This window comes from Columba livia, chromosome 3 (assembly GCF_036013475.1).
Source record: "Columba livia isolate bColLiv1 breed racing homer chromosome 3, bColLiv1.pat.W.v2, whole genome shotgun sequence".
Taxonomy (NCBI): Eukaryota; Metazoa; Chordata; class Aves; order Columbiformes; family Columbidae; genus Columba; species Columba livia.
Window position 1 is genome coordinate 38,970,146 of NC_088604.1, and position 13,334 is coordinate 38,983,479.

The 13,334-nt window shown below is 42.2% G+C and overlaps 1 protein-coding gene across 28 annotated transcripts in view; it reads left to right on the forward strand.

Moving 5' to 3' along the window:
• The window catches only part of ANKRD6 (ankyrin repeat domain 6), a 108,373-nt gene that overhangs the window by 21,028 nt on the left and 74,011 nt on the right, over positions 1-13,334 (forward strand). Inside the window, exon 3 of one of the 28 annotated variants that reach the window (XM_065059601.1) lies at positions 7,940-8,029. The exons of 26 other annotated variants lie outside the window; for them this stretch is intronic. The gene's annotated coding sequence lies outside the window, so the exon portion shown is untranslated. Of the gene's footprint in view, positions 1-1,122; positions 1,141-7,939; positions 8,030-13,334 lie in introns of those variants that run through there. One more of the 28 variants, XM_065059579.1, reaches the window with a different exon arrangement.

Here is a 13,334-nt window from a genome sequence, read left to right on the forward strand (position 1 = left end):
CTTCTGAATAGTTGCAGCAGCTGGCATCCCTTCATATCTCAGGAGGAGACCTCATACTACAGTGGCAAACACCTAAATCTTTTCAGTGTTAGGGGGAACCTGCCCTGGCAGGGTGCTCGTTGAGGAGCATAGCAAGATATGTGGCTAGGTGGGACTTCATTCCTTCCTTTTCCCTCCCTCCCCAAGCAAGAAAGGAGAGAACCCAGAGTAGACTGAGAAGGATTCAGAGGAAAGGCAGCCCCTTTTCCCTCTGCCTGTGAGAGGAGCACCCCCATAGCCCACAGCACCAGCTACACCTGATGCAGAGGTCCACTGACACTCCTTCCCTACTTCATGCAGAAGATGTCAGATGCACTTTCTGCCCTCCCTGATGGTTTTGTTGTGGCAGGGCATCTCGGGAGCTTAGTCCCTCCAAAGAGCCTTCCACAGTGACGGGGGCAATGCAGGACTGCTGGGCTCACACACCGTGGATGAGTAAGTAGTGTATGGTGAACCCGCTCCTGATTTCTAGCCTGATGGTTTGCAGAGTGGAAACATTGCAGACTGATGTGGGAGGGAAAGACAAGCATGTTCCTCTTTTCAGAATGATTTCCATTACTAGTTTTGTCCTCCATCCAGCAAAAGCTGGTATTACAGGGATAAAGAATTTTTAAGGGAATAAATAACCTGTCAGAAACCAGCCTTGCTTCTTTTGCTCACTTGAGAGATTTAATTACAGTCTGTTCTTCTAGCTGGGGAACACAGCACTGGCTTCTTGGGAGGCAGATAACAGATGATTATAGAAAACAGAGCTGCAGACATGTGGTTCCCTGCAGGTGTGCTGAGATACCCTTTTCTCTTGTGCCAGCAAGTGACAATCTCCCCTCCCATTGAAGGGATTCCTTCAGTCTTAATCATATCTCTAACATTACTGTACAAGTGAAACTCTGTTCTTAAGGGAAAATGGAGGAGCTGGTATCCTCAGTTCTCTTTAGACCTTGCCCTGTTTTGTTACAGGATCATAGAAAGTATTGCTTCAACTCAAAAAATACTGAGTATTGTGAAAATTGTCATGTGCACCTGCCCAAGAAAAGTTACAGCTGTATATTGCACTTCCTGCAGAATGGCATGGAGGGAAGGAATTTTCTGCCCAGTCTAAAGGTTTGTGTGAGTTTTGTGGTTGTTTTTTTTTTTGTGTGTTTTGTTTTGTTTTTGTTTGGTTTGGTTTGGGTTGCTGTTTTGTTTTGTTTTGAGTTTCGTTGTTGTTGTCGTGTTGGTGGTGTTTGTTTGTTTGTTTTTAAGGATTGGGCTGTTGCCTGGTGGTATTGCTACAGATCTCCAAGACCTAGTGTACAGGACTGAACATGTTTTTTAGGCTTTTCTACTCTCTTATTGCTGCCCTCTCCTTAACTCCAGCTTGCACTTCCTTATCCATTTAATGAAGACAGAGGGCTCTTTATTATGTGGTACTCAAAATGTAATATGATAGCATTGCAGAAGAGCTAGCAGGGTGGTCATTACCAGGTGTTTGGCGTTTTCTGTTTCAGGCATATGTGTAGCTACAAGAATGACTTCTGTCTTAACTTGGTCCCTGTACAGGAAGGGAAGGCAGGTTGGGGACACATTGTTGTGTGGCACCATCTGTGCAGCCAGGGGCTGCACATGTACATGTGGATGGTGTTGTGAGTTAGGTTGCTCTTAACCTCTTGAGGGGGAATGATGCCTGCTGCTCAAACAGAGGTGAATGTGGAGCTGGGTCTCACAACTCATGGAAATGTCTGAGCTGACGAACCAAATGGATGTGAAATCCCATAGAGAATCTCTAAAAGATCCAATTTTAGAGCACATTTTTTCATGAGGGAAGTGTGGGCCCATCTATTGTTGTATAAAGGCACCAGTGTTGTTGTGTCTCTGGCCCCCTGGGAACGAAAAAGGTAAAGTTTTACTATAGGATGTGCTTTTAACTTGCTGGTCAGATCATTTGATGTAGGTATTCCTGCTGTTTCTGCTTCACTTTCTGTTTTACTCCAAGTGAGCCTGCACTGATTATGGTGTTGTCTTTTCTGGCGGGCAGACAAATCAAGCAGTACTGATCCAATTGTAATTTCATAACTTCTTGGAAGACACATTCATCATTTTGTGGACAAGTTCAATAGCCAGAACATGTTTTCTTAATTTTTGAAAATGTAGCTCATGAAACATGTGTTGTTCTTTGGAAGTAAAGTGCATTTTAATGCACAGTGAAAAGTCTCTGACAAAACATGCATACCTACTGGGGAAGGTAGCTTAATTCTTCTGTCTTGAAAAATCAGTTTCATTTTGAAGCTTCTCTCCCAACAATATGGTTAAAATAAGACACTGCCGGTGACTATCTTGCTCAGTTGAGCCATTAAGGCAGTCAGGATTTGGAAAGCTTTCTCAAGACGAGTAAGTGACAGTAGCAGCCTACCATTCTCTCAGAGAAAGACATCTGTGGGGTTTTTTATTCTATCAAACTGTATAGAGGTATTTGAAAAAGGCTCATCACAAATATTCCCTTGCTGAAGGAAAATTCTGCCATCACTGAGTGTAATTGTATTTGCATATTAAACCATCCTTTGGCCCATTAGTATCTCGTATTTCTTCTGGCAAGTAGATTACATGCAACGTAGGCCTTGGAACTGAATTCTTACAACAGTCATTGTACAAATCAATTTATTTAAAAAGTGATGATTTTTTTTCATATTCTACTAGTAAATATGCTTATTAATATTCTCTAACCTGATTAATATCACAGACTAGTTGAGTTTGGAAGGAACCTCTGGAGATCTGTGGAAGCCGCACACTTTGGATATTAGAACAGTGCCTTAAATACCTGAAGGGAACAAAATCCTCATACACTGTGCTGTTCTGCTTGGAGATGAAACCACTTTCAGCTCAGAAGCTTTCACATTTATTGCTGATCTCCCAACAGCAGCACACTGCTATTGATTTAGGTTACCCTTATGTCATTGCCATATTTTTGTCCTTCACCCTTGTCTGAGCTTTTGAGCAGTGGGCATCTGGTCATGGTGATGACAGTGATGAAAATGTAACTACTCGGGAAGGAACAGCAAGGATGTTTGCACCAAAAGGTTTATACTGAGCTTTTGGCTTCACAGGTGAGAGGTGAAGCAGTGAGATCTTTTCAGGAGGTCCGTTGTTCTTTCTGAGAGTGATTGGACAAAGTCATTAGGTCATTGCAAGGTTTGGTCTCATGTTATGTGAAGAGGTCATGCTTGTCAAAATTTCACGTTAATAAGTAGTAATCTCTTGATTTTTATTTTAAAAAGAGATCAGCATCTTCTCCTGCCACTAAGCTAGCGCCCAAAAAGCCAGCCTCTCCTCTACCTTTTCCCCATGACTAAATGTTGAGCTGGCTGTGGGCAACCCTGATGATCCTGCTCTTACCTCTCTTTTCTCCATGGCAAACACATAGCCTATGTGTACCTGAAAATGTGTGTAGGTCTCAGGTCTCTGCAGGCATTCCTTCCTGTCTTACCTTTGTTGCCTTGCTATCTGTCAGATCACTTAATGGTTATGTGTTTAAGGAATGAGTCCTTGATATGCTGATTTCTAAGTAATGTCACAGTAAGGAACACAGATCAGTAGTACAACTATCCAGGTTGAAATGACATCCAGTAACTCACCAATACTGGGCTAAGCTTAATATCTGGGCGTGCCAAGACTCAGATGACCATGGTGACCAGGCAGGCCAGCAAGAAGCCAGGCATGGCGCTTCGGGTGAGGAGCCACTTAGACCAGCTGAAGGGCCCTGGGAGTGACAAATTCCCTGATGGAACAGTTCGTATTTATTGGTGAGCCACAGAAGCACTGCCTGGACTTGTTACCTAATGACCACATCTCACCTCTGCTCCCACTCTGTTCTGGCTCTGTCCTTGGTGTGCATGGGCATGGAAATACTGCATAAAGCAATACTAGCCCCATGCTTATACCTCTGTTGATGTGGCTTGTTGGTTGGGAACTGATTATTCTGATTTTGGAAGGTGTAGGTGGTGGTGTTGGAGATAGATGTTTCCCTGTTGTCAGAGGTAGCTTCTGTTCCCAGGGAGTTGGCTTTGTAATGGATGACCTTTGCCTTTACTGCTTATGGAGAAGAGATTTAATTTATATAAGTTTCCTCATGTTCCATTTTTACATTGGAAGGAAGGCAAAATTTCATTTCCTAATATTTTAAAGGAAAAAGTAAGTGGGATAGTGAAACGGGCCATATAGCCAAGCTTGGAAATTTGGGGAGAGGAACAGAGTGGCCAAGGTGTGCCAGCCACCTCTAGATGCCCAAACTTTTCACACAAGTGCTTTTGACCGTGCTCATATTTTTTTCATGAGTTTTTAATGTTAGCATCCTGAAGGCTAGTGCATAAGTGTAAAACTCAAGCTAGAAAGGGGTTAAATTTATGATTTCTCTTCTCCTTACTTTCCCCTTACAGGAAATGGTTGATGTATTTATGGTTTTCCAAAACAGACAAGGAGGGGGTGGTACCTGCTCCTGGGGGTTGTTGCTACATCGTTACTGAATTTACAGTCTGTTCTGTGTATCATTTTACCTGCTGTCTGCTGAGCTCGTTTGGATCCAGCTGTTGCTGAAATTAAAGGCTATTTTGGTATCTGTGTTCACCTGCCTATAAAGCTACCACGGGCAGAGGAGAAACAGAGAAATACTTTGAATCCGTCAGACAGGTTAGGAGAGCAGTTTGATCTCACGGTAATCATTGCTGTGGGCATCCAGGAACTGAAATAATAATTGTAATAGTCTGGTTTCTTTTACAGCCCCTCAAAGCAAGTGCTTGTGATTATTTATTGTTAAATAAATAATTTTTTTTTTAAAAAAGCAATATGTGCACTAGGGTTTGGGAACCATCACATTAGCCTTGTGTATCAGGAGAAAAGAGCCCTGGTAAATTCCCTTGTGCTAAGGGAATAAATGTCACAAGCTATTAAAAAAAGATAGCTCTTGAAGACAGATTGCTGAATAACCATATTTAGTCAGTGGATCAGAAAAGCATTATCCTCTTCTACAGCTTTTTCTCCAGTATCCTGCATAGTGCTTTACCCTGTGTAGTCAGTCTGCTGGGCAGCGGAAGGTGTGGAAGGAAGGAGGGTCACCGCGTGCTGTGAAACCTCTCAGGCAGCCCCACGTTAACAGACTCCTTTTTTTCTGGCCTGTTTAACACCTGTTAGCTGCCTCTCGTGACATGTTTGCACAAGGGTAATTTGTGCAGTGCATTTGGCCCTAGTCTGTGCTACAGCTGAATTAAGTCAACCCAAACCTGTATGGAAGATTTTTCCTGTGTTAAATTTACTATAATAGATGATCTTTAAGGTCCCTGCCAACCCCAACCTGACATTCTATGATAAACCTGTTCCCTGGGGCTATGTCTTTCTTGATGTATGTGCTGGGTCAAAGTATGAACTGTTAGTCAAAGCTGCTAGCTAGTTTGTGGTTTATTAAAAGTAAAACAGAAAAATGAATGCTGAACCGGCTGTCTAAAGCTATGTGTAATGTTCTGCTTCCCACCACACGTGGGGACCTGACCTCTTACCAGTGGTTTTGTATACAAGAAACTTAACTTGTCTTTACAGTCTCACTTGTCAGTAAAAACAGCTGTGATATGAAATATGAAAGCACATCTCACCTGCTAAAGAAAAATACTCTCTTACCCTCTTACACAGTCAATAACAATATAAAAATGCAACCCATCTGCTTAACAGAAATGAGTAGGTCAACTCTGAAACCCTAACAGATGTTATTCACTGACACTTAATGGCTTTTGTCGTCTACTGAGCCTGTCCCATAGTAGGGGGAACTACCTAGTACATTAAAGGACAGCATCAGACCTGAGGTGCTGTATGGTCTCAGGCAGTGCAGCTGCTTTTATGGATGCGGTGGGAGCTTTTAGGGCTCCTTTTACCCACACTATGGAGGTAACATCAGCTTCTGTTGCTGGATCTGGAGAAGCTATAGCAGGGAGTTACCTCCAGCCTTGCCTCTTCCCTCCTTTTGGAAGTGATGGTACCATCTTCTTTATGGGAGAGACAGCGGGTTGGGAGGATTCCTTACGGAGCTTGCATCCTTCTCTACCCAGAGTGGCACAACATTTTGTGACTGCTGTGCTCTGCTTTTGTCACAGTGGTTCTTGCTGTGCCAGAAAATACCCAAATGAGATCTTCCACCTTTTTCTGGCTTCCTCAAGACAGATTAATTGCACCCTTGAGAGCAGGAATAAATATGAGTTTGAAATGCTGGCTTTATATTGTTTTTCTTTCATATTCCTTTCTCAGTGTTTCAGTTAAGGCAAATTAAAAATCAATTGCCTAGAAGGGTATATGATGAGGTCATGCAAGTTAGCAGTATAAATTTATTGTGTATGATGGGAGCATAAAAAAAAATTAGAGGTTTCAGGGGCACTTATGATACTAATCCATTAGTGGTGAGCCAAATAACAGACTAAGGTTTGCTAAGCACGATGGGATCGCGGGATGATCAAGCTGTCCGCAGGTCTGGATGTTTATCTGGGATCCCAGTGTACATCTGTGTTACACCACCATTTCTTTGCCCATGAAAAAAACAAAACCAAAACAAACAAACACCCAGATGCTGACAAAATGTTGTGCACACTTCCACGTGTGTGACCATACGTGCAGTAAGTATCCTGTGCTTGTTTTAACTCAGGGGGGTTGGTTTGCTGCCTGGAGATTTGCAGCTGGTTTCAGCCTCTGGAGGCTGCAATATTGGCACCACGGAGTATCTCTTCAAACACATAAACTAAATGTTACGGTTTTTAAAATTTGAGGCAGGCAGTTATCTTCTTTATAATAATGATAATGTATTTTTGTAGAGTATCTTATGTAATTTTCAAAAATCAAAGCACTTGGGCCTAAATAGCCGAGCTTCATTAAAGAGATGAAGTGAACGAAGAGAGGCATCTGGCAGAAGAACAGAGGACAGTGTAAAAATAGAGGCATGTGTTAGTAGGAGTAGCATTAGTCATTTCTGATATTACGTTGCCTGTGAACCTCTGCTCCATTCAAAGCAGAAGGCTGAGCCAACAAAGCCAATTTTCAGGACATTTACACAGTGTTCCTTTCTTCCTGAAAATAAGTGGCTGAAGCTTAGGGAAATTCGAGGTGCCTTTCGGCCAGCAGAAATCTTTGCCACAAGGACAATTAGATAATATATCCTAAATAAATCTTCAAAAAGCAAATGGACAATTTTTGTGCTGCCCTTAATTTATTTAATTATTTTTTCAACGTGTCGTTTTCCTAGAACATGTGTCCTGATTCATTGTTATTGGTCAATAAGATGATCTTGGAGAATATGACTTAAATAAACATGCTCCTTATTTTTAACATTTATTTGTATAACCTGTACAAAGAGTATAACTTGCTTTGCGCTGGATTTCAGAGGTTTTGCCTTAGGCTGTAACGAGGCTAAGTAGAAAACTGTATTTCAAAAATATCAATGATTTTTAACACTTTTGATCTTGATTTAAAGAGTCAGTTTCAAACTTCTGTGTTAAACTCCATGTTTTATTTTTTTTGTTGTGTTCCTCCTAATTTTGTCCGTTTCCTCCCTTGCACTTATGTTCTGCTCTTGGTTTTCATCTTTTATGTTCCTTCTAAGGACCATAGCTCAGTGCAAATGGTAGCGCTTTACTTTTTGCAGTGCCGCTGTATATCACAGCAAATCTGGAATCAGCATCTCTAGAACTTGTGAACCAGAAGTGTAAAGAAATCAAATGACTCCCAGCAGCACAGAGAAAGCTCTCAAACCTGGGACTGGAATACAGATGTTCTGGGCACATCACTGGACCCAGCGACCTTTGTGTATAATTGCTGCTTGACCTGAAAGGTCTGTCTGACCTTTTCAGCTTTATGTTCTCTCTGTTTTCCTAATTTGAGCTCTGCCCTTCTGGTCCAGGTTGCTTTCAGGCCTGGCCACTCTGGAATTGCTTTGATGTGCATGTTCACCTGGCTCTCCAGAATGCTTTCCATCGTGGGAGTATGCTAGGTAGGATCCTGTTTCTTCTGATAGCATAAATATGTTCAATAATAATACAGTGGGATAGGGATTTAATACTTGCTGAGAAAGACCACAGAACGTACAGCTGTTGCTATCTATGGATAATAGGGACTTCAGGATTATTTCTGATTTATATAATTGTATGCGCCATTATATTTAGGCAATTAATGTTTCCTGAAGTAGAGAAAGCATTTGAAAATTTTGGTTTGTTGAAAATTCCCTTGTGTCACCGATTCTGTTGTACAAACAAGGTGGTGTAGTGAGCAGGGGTATTTGTTAAATGGGAAAGACATGTTTTGCTTTAGTAGTCAAAGTGCAAAAGCAGTGCACTGTAATAAGGGATGGCAGTTGACAGTTTGCTAAAGGGAGTTTTTAATATTTTAGGATTTTAATAGTAATGAATACAATGATTCTGCGTGCTGAATGCTTTTAATTGTGACACAACCAGTTTTCTCAAATAAAGATGGTCAAAATTTCATTCCAGAATGAAGAAGCTGTTTAGCTTTGTAGAAAGTGTTGAGACTTGTGCCGGTTTGGAAGTTCATCACTTGCCTGGGACTGGTTTTCTTCACTTCTTCGCTGGGCAGTTGTTTAGCCTTTCATGTGCATTTTAAAAGTGATTTGGTTAGCAAAAATGGGATGATGTACAAGCTACTTTTCTCAGAGAAGAAATTCACTGGTGAGGTTTACCATAATTTAATACTGTCTAGTGATTTAAATGAAAAATACACGTATCAGTATTCGTATTTCACTTTGTCCCTTGTTTGAGCGGAGAGATCTGGAGGAACATGAGTAACTTGGATAGTAGTCTAAGTTTTCTTAACCAGGCTATGCTAAATGAATTAAGCATGGGTTAATTTGCAACAGCATCACTTTTTTTTGCATCAGTTTAATTAAGTTTGCTTTAAATCACAATCTAAGTCACACTGGCGTATCTTATTCACACAAATGAGCCTCTGCTTTTTTTCTGTTGCCTACTAAAATCCACAGTTCTCTAGCCACTGCTAACATGTCCCATCCTGAGAGGTATCTTTTACCCTTCAGCATGATATTCCTTATTTGCATTTAGTTTTTGATTCACTGTGTCTAACAGGTGTTTTCCACCAGTACTGCTGCTTAGTCAGTCCGTTCCTATTTTTGCATTTGTGGAGCTGATTATTCCTATCTAAATGTGGAACTTTGCATTTTATTGATTGCACCCTCCTTATTGCAGACCATTTCTGCAATTTCAAATGACTTTGAAATGTGGATCTCGCCTGTCTCTAAGGAACTTGAAACTTAACCCATTCCTGTGTCAGGCACAGATTTCACAAATGTTGTCTCTGTTCACTTGGTCACAAATGGGACTACTGAACAATCCGGCAGGAGCTGTTGAGTCGTCTTAGCTGTGTCAGTCACCTGCATGCTTGGGATCCCCTTGCTGGGTTTGGCTTTTACTCCACGTCAGATTTCAGATTTTTTAAAAAAAACTTATTTTTTTCTCTCTGTTCCTGAGACCGTGATGAAGAAGAAAATGTCACCCTTCAGTTTCTAAAACTCTCTAGCCACATTGGTGCCTGAAAGTATTTATGTTTGAGACAGGTACCCATAGAGACTAGCAGCCCTCAAAAGAGGGAACAAGGAACGAGGATTTCCAGCAGCAGATGCCTCGCAAACATGTCTCGTCATGAGGGCTTCAGCGTGCATCTACGAGTCGTGTTGGTGACGTTGGGTTTTGTCTGTGCCAGGTAACATGGTACCACTGCTTTGTCTCTATCCAGGAGCTGCAGCATGTGTATTTGGGGCGGCAGGTGCAATACGTTTTCCCTTTTTTACTTTGGGAAGAAGCACTGAAAGATTCAGACCTGAAGTTTTTTACTCTTCAAGCTGTTGTCAGTGTTATGTTAGTTGTAGACTTTCTGCGGATAACATGGGACTGGATAACAGTGGCCTAAGCTTGATTTCCTAAATTTCCTAAACTAATGTTTCTGTTAATTTCTGAAGGTGAAACAATTATTTTGCTGCAGCATAGTTGTTGCTGAATATTTAATCAGATTATATTCACATAATAAATGTTTATGTCTTCAGCAGAACTTCCTTGTAATTTTTGCTGATATTTACTCTACTACTGCTGTAGCTGCAGATAGTGTTTTTTTAAACATAAAATGTGGCATGACTTTTGGAAGGGTATCTGGCCTAGAGAGTTGAGGCAAATATTTGTATATTGTGTGAGAATTGAATTACTACAACATTATTTTGAGGATGTGAACATGACTGATAAAAGTTTTATCTAGATTGGTTAAGAAGCATTGTTTATAATTTGAATGAAAATAGGCCGATGTTAGGGAAGGGTGATGAGGGAAAGATGACAGATTGAAGTGGAACAGCAGAAGGAGAGAAATACAAGGTGTGGGATGCACATTTGGGACAGATGGGTGAAGACACTGAAGTCACGGTGCTTTTAGCTGAGGAGCTGTAAATTTGTATAGGTCTTAAAGATTAGTCTGTGAGATGTAAATGTCAGTGTTGCTTTTGTCTTGTTAGGAAGCTGATGACTGAGAAGGTTAGGCTCGGCAAAGTGCTCACCAGCTCTCAGAATCACACCACTTTATTTGCTTATAGTTCATCTGTGAAGGAAGGAAGAAAACTATATATTTATTTGTTTCAATGATGCATGCAGCGAGCCTGAAAGGCTCTGCAGTTTCTCTTGACTGCCTTGCTGTTCACTGTAGCAGTGTTTCAAACAACAAAGTTTTCTCTGACTGTGTTGGAGGTCTCCATGGACAACCAGCATGTTTAGGATGGGAGTTCACCCAGCACTAGGCTACGAACTGGAATGATGCAGGAAATAGTCTGGCAATTGTACCAAAGTGATGTGTCTTCCTGAACATTATCCAAAACCAAAGGAGGTAACAAGAAGGATTTTTCCTTTCCTTTGGCGCTTTTGCAGTGATACTTATTACTCCAACATGGCTTTTCCAGGCATTCATGAGACATCTTAGGAGAGGCAAGACCCAAATTTCTAATATAAGAAACAGGAACTTTCTGTCTCCTCACCTAAATACGTATTTTAATATTACAGAGGCGCAGAGCAGATATTCTGTGGCAGGTCATTTTTAAGAGTCTTCCACACAATTTTTATGGCAAAACACTTCACCACCTTAAATACCATTACAGAGATAGTTAATAACACTGAGAAATTAAGAAGCTCAGGCAAGAAAGGAAAGATGCATTTTCTCCTGGGGCTTGAAACAAGTTAGAAAGTAGATGGGCCAGGGAGGTGCACGAAGGCTCTTCCAGATGACACAAGGAGCACAGAACAGAGTTTTGCACCAGCAGTACTGACATGATTTTGGATGGCCAAAGAAGAGGCCAGTAGCACTTGAGCCAAGAGGCAGGAACATCTTCCAGGGAAGAGGCGGGAGCAGGATCCCAGCACAAGGGACATGAAGGCTGAGCTGCAGCACGGAGCCAGGCAGGCTCCTGCTTTATGTGCCTCGTCTCCATCCTGCGTGGGCACTGTCGTCATGCGGGGAGCAGTGCTGGAACAGAGCGTGGCCTCATCTGAGTTGCTTACAGATGAGGAACAAGTGCATTGGCCCATCATATTGTTTAGCCTGTTTACATTTTGTTAATGCAAAATAATGTGAGAATTTAGCAAGAAATCCCGTTTCTTCTCATTCTTCTCATTCTCATTTGGTGACAACCAGTGATAAGACAAGGGGTAATAGATACAAACTGGAACACAAAAGGTTCCACTTAAATTTGAGAAGAAACTTCTTCTCAGTAAGGGTAACAGAGCACTGAACTGGCTGCCCAGGGAGGTTGTGGAGTCTCCTACTCTGGAGACATTCAAGACCTGCCTGGACGCCTTCCTGTGTAACCTCATCTCGGTGTTCCTGCTCCAGCAGGGGGGATTGGACTGGATGATCTTTTGAGGTCCCTTCTAATCCCTAACATTCTGTGTGATTCTGTGATTTTTGTCTGTGTCGAGGCTGCTGTCTGTATTGTTTCCTCTCTTCTTTTGCATCCTTCTACTATAATACTCACCAGACATCTGGGGTAATGGGAGTTTTTCACTTGTACAGCAAATGCAGCACTTGCCATGTGAAATCTCTCTTTTTGTTTTGAGCGAAAGCTTTAACCAACACTTCTCCCAGACAGAGATTAAGGCCTTGGTATTGCTGTCTGGACTGGACATTTGATTAATACAGGGTCCCTTTATTGTCACCCTGCCTTTTTGCCTTTCCTCATTAGAAATCAGTGACTCTTCCCCAATTCATTCGTGACACAGAGAAAAGAATGCCTAATGATACGTGTAGATAAAGGCAATGTAGAGCATGCATTCAGCTAGTAAAAGAAGCTATTTTCCCACATGGAGAGGGAATTAAGCAGGGGTTGCATTTGCCTCCTGCAGCTGCTAGTAGAAGCCTCTGACGGACCGCATATATGCATGAGAGCTTGTACATACTCATGTGCAGAGAAGAACTGAGCCCAGTTCCTGTTCATATATAATTTTGTGTTTACACTTTGGTGAAGTGACGTAGTAGCCTGGAAATGGTTCTGCCCTTGCAAGCTATCGAGTGTTTCTGTTAGCACTTGACAGCACACTGTCAGCAGGGAGAATATATATTTGCTGGGATTTGTCCAGGGAGGAACTGCAAGGAGGGGTGTGTGTGTGTATTTTGGCCAGAGCACAGTGCCCTGGGGACATAATCCTTCCCGTAATGAATTGCACAATTTATCGAGTTAGGAATGGATATGTTGATATTTTGCCGTAACCCTTTTAGCACTTATATCCAGGGCTTTGTCCACTTTTTAGTGATGTAGTCCTTCCAGACGCTGACAGCGTTGAGTATGTGCAGCACTTAACCTGGGGTTAGGCTTTGATGAGTGCAGTTCTGCTGTCCTCTCCCAGCTAAGCTGCTGGTGGATGTGCCAGGGCTGGCATTTGAGGCTTGCTGCCATTCCCTTCAGCTGGGGTGGGAGCACAAGCCCAAGAGCTGCAGTGCAAAACCCAAGCCAACAAGCCACCTTGGACACATGCTGATCCTGCACAGGGGCAGTGTAGACGGATTTCTGATGCAAAGAGAGGTTGGAGTAGCTTGGAGGAGAGATGTCTCAAGTCCAGCTGTCACTGAAGGGGATTTGATGGGGAGAAGAAGCCTTCTTCTGTGATGGTGAGATGGTTGTGTGTGCTGTGTTGGTGGTGAGACCAGCGTGGCCAGGACTCACCTTACCCCAGGGCAAAGGGGACAGAGCTACTGGAGCGTTTGGAACTGGCTAGGACTTGGTGATAGGAGTACCTGCCAAA